The sequence below is a fragment of the Heterocephalus glaber genome, unplaced genomic scaffold, assembly GCF_053883595.1.
Source record: "Heterocephalus glaber isolate CG9 unplaced genomic scaffold, H.glaber_assembly_v1.0 deba00001571, whole genome shotgun sequence".
Taxonomy (NCBI): domain Eukaryota; kingdom Metazoa; phylum Chordata; class Mammalia; order Rodentia; family Bathyergidae; genus Heterocephalus; species Heterocephalus glaber.
In genome coordinates this window covers 5,035,671-5,057,212 of record NW_028258356.1, presented here as the reverse complement: position 1 = coordinate 5,057,212, position 21,542 = coordinate 5,035,671, and the positions used below count along the sequence as shown (strand labels likewise).

At 33.3% G+C, this 21,542-nt stretch overlaps 1 pseudogene; it reads right to left on the bottom strand.

The window, feature by feature from the left end:
* Nucleotides 1-5,675: 5,675 nt before the first annotated feature.
* LOC101713676 (RNA/RNP complex-1-interacting phosphatase pseudogene) lies at nucleotides 5,676-6,632 on the bottom strand (annotated as a pseudogene).
* Nucleotides 6,633-21,542: the final 14,910 nt, after the last annotated feature.

Below are 21,542 nucleotides of genomic sequence, written 5' to 3'. Positions count from 1 at the left end.
TATTCAAATCAATATTAAGAAATTTCTTTTTAAAGCATAATTATCTGTGATAATTCTACAAATATGATATATTATTTTTTGGAAAAGCACTGTTCAAGGAGGATTGGAAAATCTGATGAACAAAATGTCACACGTCCCAACAAGTTATTCACAATTAAAGGAAAAGATATAGTATACAAAGTTTGATTTAAGAAGAATAAAATTATTTAAATGACAAGTTAATTCCAATATTGTGAATAGAAAAAAAATACAGATAAAGCTTAAAATATAGCACCAGTGAACATTTCACAGGGAAATTAAATTTTAGGATGTGGCATTATAAATACCTTTATGGTACTGTCAAAAGTTTTGAGAGAAAAATATGGCGCTTGTGCTTTAGACATATGTGGTTATAAGAAGAAGATGCTGATAATAGTATCAATATATAAAGACCTGTAAAGGATTTGGATTTTGTGTTACTTGAAAGCTAACATGAAAGATTGGCACATATTCAGGAATGTTAGAAGAAGACATAAAACCTCCAGATCAGATACAAAATATTGTGCGACACACTGCACAGTAGGACACATCCTCCATTGTGTTAGTGGTTCCAGTTCTCATCTAAAGTTTATGGGAATGACCTAGGCCAGCCAAGTTCCATGCTGCTATTATAGAGGTTTTATATCACAAACGGGGAAGCCTGAGCTTAGGAAACTCCCAGTCTAGCCACTCTTTGCCTGAGAGAAAGACATTGATTTTACTATCATAAATAGTGCAATATATCTTAAATTTTTATACTAGATATTGAAGTCTGCACATAGACAGTTTTGTATCATCCAAGCCTATTTATTTAGAGGTATCTTTGGAAACTGAATGTACAATAAGAGATGAAAGCTTTCGCAAGATGTTTAGAAATGTGAGACAACTGGAGAATTTTCATGCAATAATATATATAATACATCGAAGCATTAAAGATAATTATTCTACAAATTGACCAAATATATTTATATGTAATTGTATATACATATATAATTTATAGTAATATTTAATATCAGCATAGCAATATTCATATTGAATTTTTCTATATTAATACTGTATATGATGCTCTATATTAACATATGTGTGCATATTGTCATATGTAAGATGGAGGAGAACAAAGAGAACATTTGTGAACATCGCTTAATCTCCCATTTTCTGCTATTGACTTATATTTAATCCAAAGTTAGGGTGATTTTTTGATAAATATTTTGCAGAATGCCTTTCTTTGTATTCTAATATCTTTTTTATTTTATTCTTTATTATATCCAGTCATTTTAATAGCTTCACTAATATAATATCCTCTTTTATATCAGTTAAATTCAATAAAATGTGTGATTCTCTGTATACTTGTGTGTGTGCTCCTGTGTGTGTGTGTGTGTGTGTGTGTACGTGTGTTGTGTGTGTGTGGTTTGTGGGCATTCAAATTCACAGAGAAAAAAGGACAATAATGAAGGAAGATTTGACACTATGAATATATCTCCATCCTTTGTGAGAAACAGAAGCTGACTTTCTATGGGCAGTCTGCCTTTTTAAGAAGAGAAATACTAGATATAGTATTTCAAAAACTAAGCTTTGCTCTGGTGGATCTCACCACAAGCCTTGCCCTTCTTCTGAACCTACTCTCAGGATCAATCTAATAGATCAAAGAAAGGGCCTCAGGAAAAGTATATCCATGTCACACAGATCTCACAGAATTTATAACATTGAATGCCCAAAGCTACTTAGGAAAATTTTAAAGAAACCGCTAATAAAGAAAACCCTCCAACAGTGGCAAAAATAGCATTTCTTGATCTCATAAAATAGATAGTCCAAAGCGGGAATTCCTAGGCTCTTCCAATCCTTCTACCCTGCTTTTCTTAATATGTAAACCTTCAACTTAATGCTTACCATTTTGTGACTGAAATATTCTTGTTGCAACAACATGTAGTCCATAATCCTTTTATGAAAGTAAAAAATTGTTGGAAGAATATATTAGAAAATAATGACTTTTTAAAGATTCTCTCAGCTTCTCTTAGAATTGTGGAACAATGCCATCACTCTCTCCAAAAGGGTCTGAGCTGACATTTCACCAAATTAAACTGAAGATTTTGGGGGCAAGAAAAATGAAAAAATATATATTACCTAGTTAATTATGAATGTCTACCACAAACACTTTCCCTAGATCAAGAATTGGCAGTTTTCCTAAGAATGTCAAAGGAATATACATATAGCAACAAATTAAGAATGTAAGTGGTTTGAATAATTTTGAGAACAAAGATAAAAACTCAGTCATTTGCATTAGTAAGAAAGAAATAAGTGGATTTGTTTTTTAAAAATCATCCTCAACAGTATTTCAGCCCAATTTTCTATTTTCTTGACCCATACTTATGATGAATTATGCTCATTTTAACCCATTATCTCTACCTTTGAACGAAATTTCATACTTCTGTTTCAATAATTTTATTGCGGTAATATTTTTCTCTTTTCTTCACTATCTTGTTTCTTCTTTTATTTTTTCCTGGATTGTTTCCAATGGAATGAAAACATTTTTAAAATTTATTTCATACAAATATCTTTCTCAAATCAAATTTCCATCTCATGACTGCCCTAAATACCTGAAAAGAATTACCTTTCCTACTCCCCATTCCTCTTCCCTATTTTTTTAAACTCACTTTAATCAAGTGTTGATGTTTAAACACATCCAATAAAAAATGCATTGTCAATAATTATATGCAAACTGCAAAATCTGTGGAAAATTTTAAAAGTTAGCTTTCTGCTAACTTCTTATTATCATTTGGTATAATTGATCATTCCCTCATACTTAACATAGATTACTTAGTTCACTTTAAGGCACATCATTCATGTTTTCCTTTTCACTACACTGACCACTTTCTTTTTTTTTTTTTCTTTTTTTTTTTTTTGGTCCCGGGGATCGAACTGGGGTCCTTGCCCTTGCGCAGCAGGCAGCGAAACCACTGAGCTAAATCCTCGGCCCAAAGACAGTCTTTTTTTTTTTTTTTTTTGGTACCTGGGATGGAACTTGGGGCCTTGTGCATTCGAGGCAAGTGGCAGAACCACTGAGCTAAATCCCCAGCCCTGACCACTTTCTTTCATTAGCTTTTTGGGTTTTTATACTTCTCCCTGAACTTCATGATGGTAGAATGGACCACAGTTTAATTCTTGGTTTTATCTTTGCTAGTATTTTAACTCCATTAATTGTTTAAATACCATCTATATGCTGACACGTCCAAATTTATATCTTCTGCCCAGACAACTCTCCACCTCCCAGAATCACCTATTAATATTCTTTATTGGTATTTCAATTTTATAATAGATATCTCAGACTTAATAAATCCAAACCTTACCTCCTGATCTTCCCTAAATGTACTCTGCTTATAACCTTCAATACGATAGTTGATTGAGCACTTTCCTTCTGTATTCTTAGGCTACAGAAACTTGAAATCATGTTTAAATTCTCTTCTTATTTTACCTTATATATTCTATTGATCAGAATGTTCAATTAACTTCACTTTCCAAATTTATCAGAATCTGATCATAGGTTCCAGCTATAGTGTGATACTGTAATAAAAGCATTCATTTTTTAAAAGATAAGTTAGTGTCTTGTTACTTTTCTCTCATTGAGACAAAATACCCAAGACTGAAAGTCTAAGGGGAAAGGGTTTATTTAGCTCACAGTTTGTAGAGGTTTCAGTCCATAATGGGAGAGGGGCATCACAGAGGAGAAACGGTTCATGGTGCCCACAGAGCAGTAAAAGCAACAAGGGAAGCTTAACAGCATCTTTCTGTCCCTTTTATCTTATCCAGACTACTGGGATTAGGGCAGTACCAAGCCATTCAGTGTGCTGATTTGGTAATCACATTCCCTTAATCCCAGCATCATGCACTCTAGATTCAGCCATCTGTGAAAAAGCCCCACCTAGGATTTCATGAGGCTTTGAGGGGATATTCAGACCCAAACCATAACAGTTAGATAAAGGCATTTCCACATGCAAAATGCAGAAATGAATTCTCATTTCTCCTGGAATTAAAGAAAATGTGGTCCATACACAAGATGTAATACTATTCAGATACTTTTTTTTCCCCCGGTACTGGGGATCGAACTCTGGTCCTTGCACTTGTGCAGCAGGCAGCAAAACCACTGAGCTAAATCCCGGGCCCAGATACTTTAAAAGAATGAAACCTACTATGTAATTTATCACTTATCATGTTAATTATGTGCAATTTTACACTATGTGGATATGAGATCTAAATAGTTACATTGTTTGCTGTCATATCCCTTGTGTTCAGAGCTCAGCACTTTAGTAGACATTCTACACTTTAATGACATTAATTTTGGAACCTGAAGCCCAGTGATTCTGAGTTACTCTTTAAGAGATGGCATTAAGTACTTTGTGACCTCAGAATATCACTGAAATTCACTGGAATTTGTTTCCATACCTTCAAAGTGAAACTTAATGTTTTCAAGCTGTAGAGTGAGTATATCTAGGACTCAATTTTAAGAAGCTAGTTAGTTACTCTAAGCTTGTGGTATCTTCATAGGAAAACAATAGTAATTCTTGCCTGATAAGATTGTTATAAAGGTGTAAGTGTCAGAACTGAGTAGAATGTATAGTAAGAAGACAACAAATATTGATTATGATGAATGATTAATGTAGGTACTACTAAGATTGGTACTACAAAGGTACTACAAAAATAATATTTTGTTATTAAGTTTAAATTAATTAATGTTAAAATAAAAACATTCACCTCCTCAGTCACACTAGGCAAATTTTAAGTACTCAATACTAACATGTGACTAATGGCTATTTTACTTGAAAGTACAAATATATACAACCTCTGCCATCATAAAATTTTCTATTGGATGTGATGGTCTCTATGACATAAGCTTCTTTTAATTCTTAATTTTTTAATGCTACACATTCCAGTGCTTAGTATGAATCCAATTTGCTCTATAGCAATAAGTGAATAGGTTCATTTCTCCATTCATGTAATAACTACACTACTGGTGATACTTGTATAAATCAATTTCAGTATGATAAAGGTAAAAAAGCTAAAGTAAAATAGACAGATAGGGATATAAATGCATTTCTTCAAATTCACAGTGTAATTATACTTTATGCTTTGATATTAGAGGAAAAGGTTCCTTTTTTTCCTCTGGGTTAGCTGTGGGTGTTGTACTATTTATTATTATTACTTTTTCAACTATTGGCATTTTATTTGAGCTATGTAACAGCAGAGTAAGAAGGCCTTAATGACTAGGTCAACAGAACATAACAGAAACACTAAAAATTGATATATATACTCATATCACAAGTGTAATCAGAAGGAAATATATAGAAAAAAGGATAGAATTTTAAAAATAATTTGCAAGGGAACTTCTGAATATTTTTATCAGATCTAAAATATCTTCCTTTAGAAAAATTTAAGACTGGAATCACCTTTTTTTTTTTCATTGCTACAATTAATGTGAATTTATCAGCAACGAGGTGATATCACAATTCTCCTCTACGCTTGAATACATAAAAGGAGGCAATAAAGTTATTTTAAAAAACCTCATTTGACCTGAAATATAATTTGGCCTGATTTTTACTGAAAATCATTCCAACAATCTTCATTCCAGCTCTGTTCACCGGGTAGAATTCCAGGACAGGCCTGCATCACTTGTTCCATCCTCATTAGGCTGGAGAAGATAGTCTCTGGTAAGAACCAGAATACCACCTTTTACTCTGAGCTGCTTGACTGCCATTGGGCTTCATATTCCAAAAGTATCTCCTTTGTGAATAGTTCTCTCCAGCAGGGCCAGGAGGGGGCACAGGGCCTCTCTGGTAAACATTCTGAGTTTGTGAAAATTTTCTGATTGTTGCCTGTACTAGGTATAAAAATGCTGGAAAGGAGGTGGATTTTTTAGGTTGTACCTCAGTCCATGGTTAATAGACTTGTTGCTGTGGACTGGTTCCACAGAGTCTTCAAAACCATTTCATCTGGATACACTGGAATTCCAATTCTTTGTGACAGGACCATTCTGAAGATCTTCAACGTAGTTTTGTCTTTCTATGCAATGTCCTCGGCACCTATTGACTAACTCAATTTCATCATCTGGCCTCATGCCTTGTACATCAATCAAATGTCTGCAGATGAGGTAGCCAGTCTTGTTTAAACCGTGGGTACAGTGGACACCAACAAGTTTGTCATTATCTTTATTTTCCTTTATTAACAGCACATTTGAATTTAAAAATAGTGTCATCATCGAGCACCTGATGCCCAACTGTTAAAATTGTAAAATAAGGAATAGTTTCTGGCAAATCCTGTGGTTTGTAATAGCGCTGAGTATAGGTTAAATCAATAATCAGTCCAAGCTCTTCATTTTGCTCTTGGATTTTGTTTAAAAGATCCAAAAGAGAAAAGTGCTCTTCCGGACCAAGATGCACTTCAAAATTCTTTCGCAAAAGCACTTTGAAAGCAATGAAACGAGTCCCAGGCATCCGCGGTCTAATTGGGAGATAGTCTTTCCACCTTTCCGGGATGTGGTTTCCACCTTTCTTCTTGGTTGAAGGACTTCCAGAAATGTCGCCTCCACAGCCCCATCCACTGCGGGCGTGATGCCATTGGTTCATGTGGGCCCCGAAAAACCGCCCACCTGATAACGAGTGAGTCAGAGCCATAGCACTGGCACCCTCCGTACCAAAGCAGCGAACCAGATCCAAAAAGCCTATTATTTATTATTATGTTAGGAAATTATCTCTTTATAATTCACCTTCTAAGAGTTTTTATCAAGAAAGAATGTTGAATTTTATTGACTGCTTTTTCTGTATCAACTGATAGAATTATATGACTACTGACTTTTACACTGGTAATATGATTTATCTCATTGGTTAATTTGTGTCTGTTAAACCAGTCTTGCATGCCAAGAATAAATTTTACTTCATCAAGATGTCTGATCATCTTAATCAACACTTTTTATTGAATTATTTTTGCTCATATTTTATTAAAGATTTTTGAGTGAATGGTAATCAGAGACATTAGCCTATACTTTGTGTGTGTGTGTGTGTGTGTGTGTGTGTGTGTGTGTGTGTGATCTTTTGCTTAGGTATTAAGGTGGTGTTGGCCTCAAAGGATGTATGAAAAAAAATTCTCTTCATCTATACTTTTTGAAAGAATTAAAGAAGTATTGACACTAATTCATCTTTGATCAGTGGGAATAAAACCATTCTGTCCTGGGATTTTCTTTGTTGTGAGACATTTAATTATATTTCAATCTCTGTCTTTATTATTAGTCTATTCAAGGTTTCTCTTTCTTCCTGATACAAACCTGGTAAGATGTATTTTTCAAAGAATTTATCCATTTCCTCTATATTATAATTAATTGTTGACATTAATTTTTCATAATCCCTTGTTATACTTTTTATTTTTCAGTCATCTTTGGGTGTCTAGTATCCCTATTTCTATTCAATATAATACTAAAAATACTATTGAGAACAATTAGACAAGATGAAGAAATAAAAAGTGAATAACTTGAAAAGAGTTAAAATTATTTCTACTTGTAAATGATAGGTTTCTATACTTAAGACAACCCCAAAAGTGTTATTTTTAAAACTGTTAGATTTAATAAATGAATTAATAAAGTTGCAAGATATAAAATCAACATATAAAAACCCATATTATTTCTATAAAAATAATAAATAGAAAAAGTAAAAACAAATTTTAAAATACCAGGAATAAATTTAATCATAGACTTGGAAAACCTATACACTATAAACTTTAAACATTAATTAAAGAAATTGAAGATGACACATGTAAACAGAAAGATATGCCATATTCATGAAATGGAAGAATTGATACTGTTAAAATAACTGTACTGTTTAAAGGAATACACAGATCCAGTGCAATCCCTATCATCAAAATCTCTAAATGACTCTTGATGGAAATAGAAAAAAACATCCTAAAATTTGCCTAGATCCATGAAAGACCCCAAGTAGGCAAAGAAATATTGAAAGAAACAAAATGAAACTGGAAGCATCACCATCACACATCTCCATGTAAAATTATAATACAAAGTTAAGTAATCAGCTGGCATAAAAATAGATAAATAAACCAGGGTAGCAGTATACAGAACCCTGAAATAAATGCAAACATATATATTCAACTAATTTTTGACAAGGAACACAATAGAGAAAGGACAGTTTCTTCAATATATAGTGCTAAGAAAATTTGATTCTGCATACAAAATAATGAAATCAAACTTTTGCCTTGCACCATACACAAATATAATCCTTAGTTTATGACTCAATACTCATATGTAGCCTTGACACCTATTCTTATTTTAAAAGGCTGACTCCAGGTCCTTTGTTCTTACTTGAAAGAGGAGCTTATTCCCAAGTGGAGCTACACACCTCAGCTCTGAGACATGTACAATCTTTGTGCAAAATGTTTAACTTTTGCCAGCTTTTTTAATTGCATGGATACTTTGCAATATTACTTCCTTTAAGTATAATTCATGAAGAAATATCTACTAGTGTTTGCAACTCTAAGTCCTAAGTATAGAAGTCAGATATTAATTCTGAAGAGAATATGATTAGAATTTTATGTGCTTTCTTGAATGTAGATTTTTGGACAACTAGTCCAATGGACCTTCACTTCTCTAGCCTTTAGATTTTGTCTCATGACTGGAAATAAATTCCCCCAAACTATCTAGAGTTTATTTGTCTTTTACTTTGCTTTCTAACAAGATGTAAATACATAATGTATAAATATTAAAATATTATTATTGCTTAGAGTTTGAAGCAAAAATATATGACTTCAAATATCTGCTCAAAAAGAGATATGAAATAGTCAAAATTATGATCAACCATCCAAAAATCCCAGGAGTTATTCCAGGCCTCATTCTTTTCTAATCTAGTAGAGTCATTTTTAGTTTTTGCAATTTTTAGAAACGGTATCGTTGATAATTTCCATTGCCTCTACAGAATGCTTCTACCATCCCCAGTCCTATCAGGTTTTGTCTTCAATTTGAGGATCCACATGGTTCTGTGAAGTCTGAGTCCACTTCTATTTTCAATGTTGAATACACGGTCTCTGCTAAGCCAGGTTTGTAGGCTGAATTGGTTGTCTCCTGCAAAGCTCTGTAACACCAAATTTAATGAATTGGAAGCAAGGTCTTTAAAAAGGTAATTAAATTAAAGTGTGATCATATACTTTGTCTTTATACAATATTGAGTCATTGGTAGAGCAAATATTATGGGAAAGTACAAAGGATAAACATCTACGAGCCAAAAAGAGATACTTCAAAAGAAATTAATTTTGAAGACATCTTGATCTTGCACTTCTACCTTCCATAATTGTTCAAAAATAAGTATCTGTGGTATCAGTTGTCCAGGCTGTGGTACTTGTTGTGATAGTCCCTGTAAACTAAAACTGCCACATAGCTATTTTTTTATTGTGGTGGGGATGGTTAGGAGACTTTAGCAAGACCAGAACACATCTTATGACTTTAGTTTGGAATGTAGTTACGATAATGAAGCAAGGATTAGAAGAGGAAAGAGATACTAGAAGTCATCTTAGCATAATTATAGGATCCTGCTGGGGAATAAAAGCCACCCCATAATGTCAGGATGCTGACAGAAAATATGCCAGATCTACATGCATATTTTAAATTATGTTATCCTGTAATTGTCTATAATGGAACTATATAAAATTATTGATATTTGCTCATTTTTATCATAAAAAGAGCAAGAGTGTGTGATGAACACAATCCATTGCTTAATCTAGAATTTATAAGTAATACAACGGTCTTAACTTAAGGGATAGACAAAGTTTGTTACATTTGAGGATATTAACTATGTAAACTGCCACTAAACCACAAATTTAATTAGCTTTAAATGAAAATATTATTCAGTAGATAAGATGATATATTGAAATCTCCGATGTAAGATTTAAAAAAAATGTGAGCTTGGATAAGAGGTTCCAAGTAATTATAGGTAAATATATAGCTCTTGATATGAACTTTACTCTTTCCTTTCACATCTAGCCCCTTCCTTTCATTCACTCATTTAACAAACATTTAGTAAGCCTTTCTCATGTATCAGTCTGTATGAAGCACAGAGTATAGATAAGTAAAACAATACATAAAATCCAAGCCAAAGTTGTTTATTGCTTATGTGAGTAAGACATTAAGCAAACATACATATATACATGCATACAAACAATTTCTTACAGTAAATAACCATTATCCATTTGAAGGAACTCTGCTTAACTGAACTTTGATTCAACAACCTTAGGTCATTCAGAAAAAATATGTCCTTGTCTACAGTAATTGTTCATGACTAGACAAGTAATACAAATAAAGGGGTACTCAGTCTTTTCTAAGTCTTTGCTATAGTTATTTCTGAGAAAATATTTTCTTTTCTTAGCTTTAATGAGTGTAGATATATCAGAAACTTCTGGTAGCCATTTAGCAAATCATATGGAAACTCTTATTGGAGAATAAAGTCAAACTCATAGGAACAGCAAATCATATGGAAACTTTTATTGGAGAATAAAGTCAAACTCATAGGAACAGAATAGAGTTATGATGTATTTTCTTAGTTTTCATACCAGTTGTGACTGAAACAAGTTCATTCCTGGACTCTTCAATTATATAACAAATCTCTCCTAGTGTTTGTTTTTCTGTTTATTTCTATCTTTGTTTTTTGAGCTACATATATTTAGGTTTATGTTAGCTGAATCAAAATTGTTAACTAACACATGTTTTCCCTCACTTGGGAATCTATAAACTTTTTTAAAAGGACCCTCTCTTTTTGCTCCAATAGCATCCTGCATGTAAATCTATAATTTAACTATAAATTTGCAATAGTTATCAATTTGCTTTTATTTTTTACTTTATTGGAGCCTGACCTTCTTGAAGCTACAACTCATTTATCTTAAGAAGCCTAGGCTTAGTGGTACATGTCTCTAATCCCAGCACCAGAAAGTTGAGGTAAGAGGATTGCTGTGACTTTGAGGCCAGCTTGAGTTGCACAGTGAGTTCAAAGCCAATCTGAACTATATAATAAGGCTGTGTCTCAAAAAAATATGTATATATATACAAATAAAAAAGAAGTCTGGTATATAGCCAATATTTACAAAAGGTACGAGCCATTATTCAGAACATACAATATATTACTGGCATAATATTAGCTTATCAAATGACATTTAAAGTACAATGTTTAAATTAGAACTTGGTAAGAAAACAAAGGGAAACTTACATTGTAAAATTATAAAAAGCAAAAAGCTTTGTTTTCATGATAGTAAATCTTCAAATGTTCATTTTTTTCAGCTTGTAAATCTCTCTTGTATGTATTTTTCCTCATGCCATCACATGCTTGTTAAATAAACAAGTTTATTATCTTCCCTTTGTTGATTCAAAAATTGAAGTTAGAGATTAAGTAACTTATTCAAAGGAATATCTCCAGTAAGAAACAGATCCAAGACAAAGATTAGATATATTATGTATTTATAAAATACCTTCAGTTGTTCAAAACTTACTTGGTGACTTTTATTCCTTTTTATGTAGTATATACTACTAAATGCATTCTATGATGAATAATAATTTCTCCAAATAAGTAGCATGACCTTTTCAAGCAGGACATTTTAGAGACTCGTGTGTACTTGATATGTAAATATCCCTCAGATTTGTGGTATTTAGCTGTTTATTTGTTGGTTTTAGATTGTAGGATTGTTTGAAGTAGACATACATCTAGGAGTAGGTATTTTAAAAGTGGAATTTCTTCATTTACCATCCATATACCTGAGCTAAGTCTTCAATGTTGAAGTGCCTGAGGAAATTGATTAAAGTACTAAAAAAAAAAAAAAAATCACATGCTATATATAAAGTAAATCAACAAAATGACTTCCGGTCTTTAGTCTAGTTCACACAATTTGAAAAACTTCCTGCCAAATTTCAGTTCAGTTGTCACATTGAAACAGTTTCTGTTACAAACATTTGTATTCTGTCTAAAGAGGAAATTGATATTGATAGAAAAACAGAACTCTAGATCTAGAAGCCCCTCGGAGAACACTTTCCCTCTAAAACTGTCCACAGAGAAGGAGAAATGGAAAAAAGGTCCTTTGCCCAATTAGAGGCAAAGCTGGGGGCCACAGGCCAAGTTCTTTGGCTCCACGTTTGATGCTTCTTCCAGCCTATGCTGAGAAATTTTTCTACTCCATCACACCAAGTGCTAGATTTCTAATAAGGTGCTATAATTTAGATTAATAATGTTCTGCAAAGTCTTCACACACTCATGGATGGGATTTTTGAAGATGATGGAATCATGAGAGTTCTATGGCCAACGTGTTTCTAGGAGGATGTGTCTGGTTGGAAGAGTTAGGTTACTGGGTGTGACTTGAAGGGCATATCTCCCTTCCTAGGTCCTCCCATTGGAATCTGCTTCCTGGCTGCCATAACAGGAGGAGAGCTCCTCCACAGCATGCCCCTCTACCCTGTTATTTCTATATTTCAAGCTTCCAACTATGGACTGAAACTTCTTAAACTGTGAGCCAAAATAAACCTCTCCACCTTTAAGTTGTGGGTGTTAAGTATTTCATTCCTAAGGTGAGAAAGTGACTAAGATTCTGGTACCAAGATTGGGATCATTGCTGTGACTATATCTAAACATGTGGTTTAGAAAACTTTGGAACTGGGTTTGAAAAAGGATTGTGGGAGTGGTTTAGAACATTTGGAGATACTGGCTAGAGACGATATGAAATGCTCTAAGGCATGCTCAATGGGAGAATCTAGTTAGAACTCAGAGGACCAAAATGCTAATAGAAATGCAGAAGATAAAGACCAAGCTAAGGAGATTACAGTTGAGAACAAGAAAACTACTGGTGGTTTGACTCAAGACTGCATGTATTATGGTCTGTCAGAGAATATCTCTATATTTTGAACATGTCCTGAGACCTCGTGTGAGACTGAGATTAGGGGTGGAAGAGTAATTGTGATGAAGGTAGTTTCAAGGCAGCCCAATGTTGAATCTGTAGCATCAGTACTACTTGCTATTTTAATAGGTTTACAGAGAGAAGCAGAAGCAAAAAGCCAACTTGAATGATTTTTAAAATTTTGCTAATAGTAGAAAGAAAGCACCTGCAAAGTTCTGCCCCCCAAAAGCTTGGTTGCTGAGAAGATTAACATTAAAATGAAGCCAAGTACTTTGCATCAGAAATGATGCTTTGAGAAATCTACAAGACCCCACCCATCTCAGGGTCAAACACAAAAGTAAAATATATTCATTTGAAAAGTGAGTGCCAGGGAATCCTATTCTAGAATGACCCCATAGGTAATAGATTTTGGGGGATTCCATTCATAGTCCTCAGCCATCTGGGCATGCAGAAGCCTCTACAGCCATGACCCAAGAAGGCTTGGCTACTGCTCAGACTGGTGGCAGACCTTTTCATCATGCATATGGTACTGGTTTTATGGGAATGCAAAATGCAAGAGTTGCAATGTCAGGGAAGTTTCCACCCATATTTCATAAGAAAGACTGAAAAGCCAGGAAGTCCATCCTGAGAGGGCAGTGCACCAAACTATGAGAGTAAAGCCAAAAGTCCAGTGTAAATCTAGGCATAGGTGAAGACAGGAAGGCTGGACATCTGAGGAAAGCCACAGGAAGTGAGCAAAGCCAACCCAAGAAAGAAGCCATGAGAAGTGCAACCAGTAAAGTCATAAAAGCAGGAACATTTAAGCCCTTTGGAGGCTACATCTTATCACCACAACTTGTTCCAAGTGCTGGACATGGAGCTAACATTTGCCCTATTGGATTTCTGTCTTGCTTTGATCCTGTTGCTTTCCATCACCACCTTCCTTTTCCAATAGGAATCTTTAAGCTATGCTATTGCATGTTGGAAGGTTTAACTTTCCTTTGGATTTTTATAGAGGCTCAGAACTAATAGTTTGCTTTGATTGTCAGAGCAGAATTTGGACTTGGACTTTTTCAGCAATGCTGAAACTGTTAAGATTTTGGTGATTCTTAGAGATGGATTAAATGGATTTTGCATAAAGAGGTGCACATGTGTCTTTTGGGGACCAGAGATGTAATGTTATGGTTTAGACAAAGAGTTCACCCAAACATCTCATGCAATTAATTTGGGGGGAGGGCTTTTGAAAAGTGACTGAATCATGCAAGCACTACAGCTAACTTGCTTTTAGGAGGTCAGTTATGGTTAGCAGAAGCAGGTCACTGAGGGCCCTTTCTGGATCCTCCTTTAACTGCTTCCGGACACAATAATGTGAGCAGATTTCCTCCACTGCAGGGCCTTCCAACACACTGTTTTTGTTTTTAACCCTGCCAGTCCTGGACAGAAACTTCTGAAACTGTGAGCCAAAATAAACCTCTCATTTAAGTTGCAGGTGTCAGATATTTTATTCCAGAAATGAAAAAAATAACTAAGACATATTGCTTGATGTATAATGAAATAACCCAGATTATTTATTGTAATGTAAATTAAATGTTGTATTATACTTTATCAACTTACTAAATTAAAAATAAAAATAAATGCCAAAAATTGCAGAAATTTTCATTCAAAAGCTGCATAGAACATAATGAAAAAAGAAGATATCTTTTCCAATACAGGGGAAATATATCTTAGTGTTTCCATTCTCATGGTAACAATGTACTATTTTATGTGTTCATATCAAATATGTAAATCCAGAACATCTAAGTGATCTTTACCAATAAATAGGGTACACAGCTGCTGTACAAAGGTTAATATAAGGGACTGTATATATTTCTACCCCTCATTTAACTTGACTATTTTTTATTCTTGATAGCATTAAACAAAACAAGTACTCCATTTCTAGTCTTCGTGTATGAAGGAAAAACCCCACTAACTGCATGAAAAGAGACTAGTTGTTCTCTTGTTCATGTAAATACCTTATTCACTATTACTACACAGTATTAGTGTCACTTATTAGATTAACTAGTTGTGACCTTATATATCTGAAGCAAATAGCCTCTGGAATTGGAACTAAGAGCAAATGTTCATTGGAGATGAGTAGAAAGGAAGCTAACAGTGCCTGGCTTTTCTCATCTAAAGGTGCTGAAGAATGACTTGAGGATTTGTTAAAATGCCATTTCTGTTTCACAGGGAGGCTGTAGTTTTTCTTATTATTATTATTTGGGTTTTTTGAAACAGAGTCTCACTATGTAGTCCAGACTGGCCTCGAACTCAAGGTGATCCTCCTGCATCAGGCTGCCTAGTGCTGGGATTACAGGCATGCCCTGGCTCAGGGTATGGTTCTGAGTGTCTGAATTTCTAATAATTTTCCTGGGATGCTGATATTGTTAGCCCATGAATCAAGTTTCAGGTATTTGAATAGGTGTTTTATAAAGGAGTTAAGAAGCTACACATAAATTTGGCTGATTATAGCACAGAACAGAAACCTTAGTAAGAGTTAAGACAGTCTACAACACAATTCTTCTGATGATTAGAATTGTCTGATACTTACCTTTGTTTAAGTCAAATATCTTATGTCTAAGAAGGCCCAGACGTTCTCTGTTTCCTTCAGCTTGACTACATTTGAGACAGACTTCTTCTTGACTTCAGACCCCTCACCCCTTTTTCCCTAGATAAGTACCTTAGAAAACTAGTTGTAAATACTTCTTCCTACTTTTCAATATGAGTTCATGTTTCCCTAGTCTATTGTCAGTTCTACAAACACAAAATGTCTTCTCAAGGACTTCTGAATCACCTCTAAAAAATGTGAACATCCAGGGAGGTTGCACCACCTTCTCTTAGGCTTTATTAGAAAATAGGAGCCTAATTCCAATTGGCGCCAAATGACAGGCATAAACTGCCAAAAACATGAAGAGAAACACCGATAACTTCCTTGCCAAGCATACTAACTTTATTGGCTGTAAGAAATAAAAATAATGTGGTTTATTTTCAGAGTAAAGTCCTTAACTCTGAGTGAAAATCTACTATCCATCTCTGGACTGACTGAGGTCATGGATCCGAGAGGGTCTCTAAACAAAGAGGGAAAGGGAAATAGTCAATAAAGTGTAGAATTCATTATGCTAAGTGACTGAAAAAGCACTGGCAGCTAAGAAGTTATCCCCGTAGTTTAATCATTTGCTTTTAAAATCTGTAAAATGTTTACAGAGGGAGCAGGCCAAGGTTGTAGGCATCAACCTTGAAAGACTATACCCCACAGTACTCAGCAAATGAGGAACCTGAGGGAAGAGGCTTGCATGGCAGGGGATAAATTGTTCATCATGACCGCTCTATTTGTCCCCGTCTATCAGACACCCAGCCTGGAAAATCTGAATAAACGGCTTTGCTTTTGCTTCTCTTCCTGCCTCTGAAGCCCATTCTTTGGGTCTGGACAAATGAGTTCATTTTTCACATTGCTTCAAACTGAAAAATTGTCAAGATTCCCCTGTACCTGAGTCATGCTGTAAGTCCCTACGTATTATCATTTTTACTATTGTATTGATTTTGAAAAAAAAGACCATGATATCAACATCATAGCATCTACTTCTTTCAATGGGCCCAAAACTGTCATTTTGTTCTGATAGAGGAGGGAGACCTGGAAACTCTCCTTGGTTACCAGTTCAATCATCATTTCCTCTCCTCTTCGTACTGAGAACTCAATCTCTCTAAGGAAGAAGTTACATGTGTCTAAGATGCTTGGAACCTCATATTTCAAATCTCCACTGTTATATAATCATAATGTCCTTCCATATTTGTTTTATGAATCATTAGAGCTGATATACAAATTATATCCTTTGTATACATATAATAATTTTCTATGTATTTATAAATTCTTACTGATCTATTCATCTCAATAAATATGAGAAAAAACTATAGTTAGAAGCAAGTACCACCATTTAAATAAAATAAGACAAAAGATTTTTACTTCTAAATATATATGACATTTTTGAGTTCTCAAGAATTTTCTCATTATGTATTTAATGGATTTTTATATCTATATATTGTCTTACATGTAACTCGTTGACAGCTACCTAAATAAGATTACTAACACTGAGTGCATACAATAGAATATTTCATTGTACTACTAAAGACTATGAATCAGCAACTATTATTATCATCGTTTCACATATGAAAAGACTTGAAGCACAAAAAAGGTTTAGCCGCTTGCCCAAGGCCATGATTTTGATCAGATGTGAATCTAGGACCAGTGACTTTACTTCAGCCTGAAAGATTAACCACTGTACATTTTGCCAGGAGCAACAACTATCTAGAAAAACTTCCCAATGCTTTAAAACAACTCTGAAATTACAAAATGTAATTAAATATTCTTCTTGCAGAGATTGTAAATCTTTGTGATCAAACAATATTTCAATGTGGAAGCAAAATGTCTATGAAAACTGTGATAAGGAGTTCATGAGATGATTAAGTTACTTAAATAACTTACAGAATACAGTAATGCTTTGTTGTTGTTGTTGTTGTTGTTGTTATAGGGACTGAACTCAGGAATCTCACAGCCTCATACGTCCTAGACAAATGCTTTACTACTGAGTTACATTCCCATATATCATTTTAAAATTTTATTTTGAAACATGATTTCCATTAAGATGTCTAAGCTGGTCTTAAACTTGTGATGCTCTTCCCTCAGCCTCCTGAGTAGCTAGGATCACAAGCAAGTTCAATGATATTCAGCAGAAATCCCATTTGTATGGAGACATGTGAAACTTATAATAATACTTTCATTAAAAATTATATTATCTTAAAATAATGAAAAGACAAGTCACAGAGTGAAAGGAAACATTTCTAAAACAAATCTGATAGAGGAGATATATCCAAAATATATAAGGATCTCTTAAAAATCAACACCAAGAAAGCAAACCATCCAATTTTTTAAATGGGCAAAGGATCTAAACAGGTACCTCACGAATGGAGATATAGAGATGGCGAATAAGTACAAGAAAAATGCACAAAGTCTTCTATGATTAGTGAATTGCAAATTAAAGTAGCAATGAAATTCTAATATGTAACTATTAAATAAAAAACCAAACAAAATATTAATATTAAAGCTGAAGTAGAGGTGGATCAATAGGGACATGTATTCATTGTTGATGGAAATGCAAAACGCCATGCAACACAATGCAAGACAATTTGGCAGTTTCTTGCAAAGTTGATGATACTCCTATCATAGCTTTTGTGTTTATCCAATAAAGTTGAAAAATTATTTCCTTCCCAAAACCTATACATCAATGTTTATACATACAACTTTATAAATCATAGGCAAAAAGGATGCACCTCATATGTCCTTCTATAGGTGAATGGATGAACAGGTGGCAGTGTATTTATAAAATGAAATGCTATTCTGCAGTAAAAAGAAATTAGCAATGAAGTCACAAAATAACAGAGAGGAAAGAAATACATTTTTAATAACTAAACGAAGCAAGTCTATAAAGATCATACATTGTATGAATCTAATTATATGACCTTTGGGTAAAGGCAAAACTGTAGAGGTAATTAAAAGTTCATTGGCAATGAGAAGTTCATAGAAAATATTCTTCAGGGTGAACAGGTCCACAGGGGAGTTTTTAGAGCAATGCGACTATTCTGTATGATACTGACCTAGTGAATACTTAATATTATACATTTATCAAAATCAATAAACCTGTACAACACAAAGTGAACCTTAAGGAAAATTGTAGACTTTAGTTATTATTAATTATTAATATACTAACATGTTTTCTCTCTTGTGGAATAAAACACACACTAGTGTGAGTTGCTGATAATAGGAGTTACCGTGTGTGTAGAGATATATATGGGAACTCTGTGCTATCTTTTCCATTATCCAGTAAATCTAAACCTATTTAAAGTAAATCAAGTCTATCGATTTATAAAAGATAATATGAACATAAAAAACAATATTCTTAGTCCACATTCACTTCAAGCAATACATAATCTTTTTGAGGAACAGTTATAAACTCATCCTAGAAGAAGAAGGTCAAATTTTCAATGCAATATAAATATTAAGTATATTACTAGTTTTAAATCTGCCCTGATACAAATTCAATTAATTTAAAGACAATAATATTACATTAGATAAATAACAGCAAGTGAATATATATTTTTCTGAATTATTTTTATTTTAATAGGTAAAATGGATTTAAACATATCTGTCTGCTAATTAAGTGGATAATTTTTTCAACATATTAAGTGGCACTTCAGTAGCATTTTTAAGGTTGCAATCAGTTAAAAAACAAAAATTTAAGAGCAGGATTATCAAATCCAAACAAACCTGGTTTGAAATACCAGCTTATGGAATTTACTAGCTGAGTCTTTGGGGTTGTTATCCAAACACTCAGTATTTTTCTTCATATATAAAAGAGAGATAAGAATGGAACCTTACCTATGCATCTGTAATAATGAAATGAAGTAATGCATGTTAAAGTCTTAGCATGCTACTTAGAATCCTGTTAGTGCTCCATGAACAGTAATTATAGATGTTACTGATATTAATAAAAAATATTAATTTTCCAAATGAGGTTTTTATCTGAGATTCAACTAATTCTGATGCCTTCAAGTTCACATCAGGTAGGAATTACTGAAGCAGTACTTCATATTAACAGGTAGGAAATTTGTAAGTCTATATTTGATCACTTACTCAACGATGTACAACTAGTTTACTAATTGGTGACTCTTAGTCATTTGTTTACTGCATATGTAGTGTGTCCTGATTCTACCATGACTATAATGACTATAGGTCTTGACCAAAGTCATTTTCTTAAATTAGGTTTTACTGGAAGGAATGTTTTCTTTCTTCCTTTAATAAGGAAAAATTAGTGGACTAAAACTAGAATAAGTTAATGCAAGAAAGCCTACTTATAGTTCCAATTTTGCCACTTGCCAAAAGTCTCTTTGGAAGGGGAGTATCATGTAATCTCATTGAGTATCAGTATCTCCAAATGTTTAATAGATGAAACTATATAAATTATTTCAATAGCATCTTGTATGCTATAAAAAGGCTACAAGAATGAGTTTAAATCGTAAATATCCTAATAAAATATTATTATAATATTTCTGAGTGGTAGTTGAAAGCAGATTATTGTCAAAATAATTTGTTGGACTAAAAATTCATAACCAACGAAGGAATGAGCATTAATTTGGAAAGCACATGTTTCAGTTTGTTTTCACTTTTCCTCAATATTGTGAACAATATGGATAAGCCTTAACTGTCATATTAATTAAACAGCATACCAATTTAAAAGAGTAATGTCAAGATTAGAGTTAAACAGCTTGAATTGAAAAAAAAATGTGACTTAAATTTCTGGATCTAATTCAATACTCTTTGATAAAAATAAATGTATGCATTTTAAAGCATGCATTTTAAGGACTTTGAGCTATACTCTGCAGCTTTATGCTGAAAAGATAGGCTTAGCACCAACTTTTATATTAATAATATGCTTCTTAACCTGAAATGAAGCTGCATTCAACTCAAAATCAGAACAAATGCATATATATCCAAAAAGTAATTGCACAAATATGAATTATGTAGTATCTATTAGCATACTATTATGATTATCCTTCCCTAAAAAATAGTAGAGAATATACTTGGAAGTCACAAAGTGTAGTTCTTTTTAAAATATTGGTCTAAGTCCTGTAACTAGAATGAACATACTATAGTTTAGACATACATCGTCAAAATGCTCTGTCAACTTAATATTGCATTTGTTATATTTAAATTATATTTAAATCATTATTCTTATGCATGATTGTAATAAGATACCCTTGCATAATTTGTTAAAGGAAAGATGGAAAGAATAGAGAAAAAATAATAGGTTTGAATTATTTCTATACAGGACAAAAGAATTTAATTTATAAAAATTCTTAAGCAGATGGTTATTTCAGCAAATGCACAGGCAGATTGTTTTCAAACATCCTAGAAAATGCATTGATATATTTCAGAATAACTTGCTTGTGCCTATAAAAGTGTCATGTATCCCATAAGATTTCAATTCAGAGATTAAGTCTAATCATTTGTTTTAATTATAGCTGAAGTCAAAATGACAAGGTTCCACGTAAGAGGTTGTGGGGTGTAACAATTAGCAAGCCTATGACTGTTCCAAAGATTATATTTCAGTTCCTAAGTAAAAAGGTTAATAGACTTACCATACTTATGTCCTGCTTAAAGAAACTTTCAAATGTATGAGTTGAATGGAGCAAGTCTTTCTATTGTCAAATGTAAGGCTTAGGAAATAAAAATGTTAAGCAATTACACTAGCAAGATTATTTTTAGTCCTCCTGGATGACAATAGTACAGTTAGATTGTGAGCAATAAACCCAACAATAATTACATAGTAAATTAAAAATCAGCAAAGAATAAACTTGCCTTTGGCGGCTGTATTATTCTTGATTTATTTGTGGTTTATAAATTCAGAGTATTGAATTACCTAATTTCTCTTGTATTGGCTTACCCACTGAAGGTAAAAGAAGTCTTAACTTCACAGGCCATCTTTATCAATCCTATGATTGTCTAAATTTCACTGAAAACAAAATAATGGTGGCACACAGCTAGG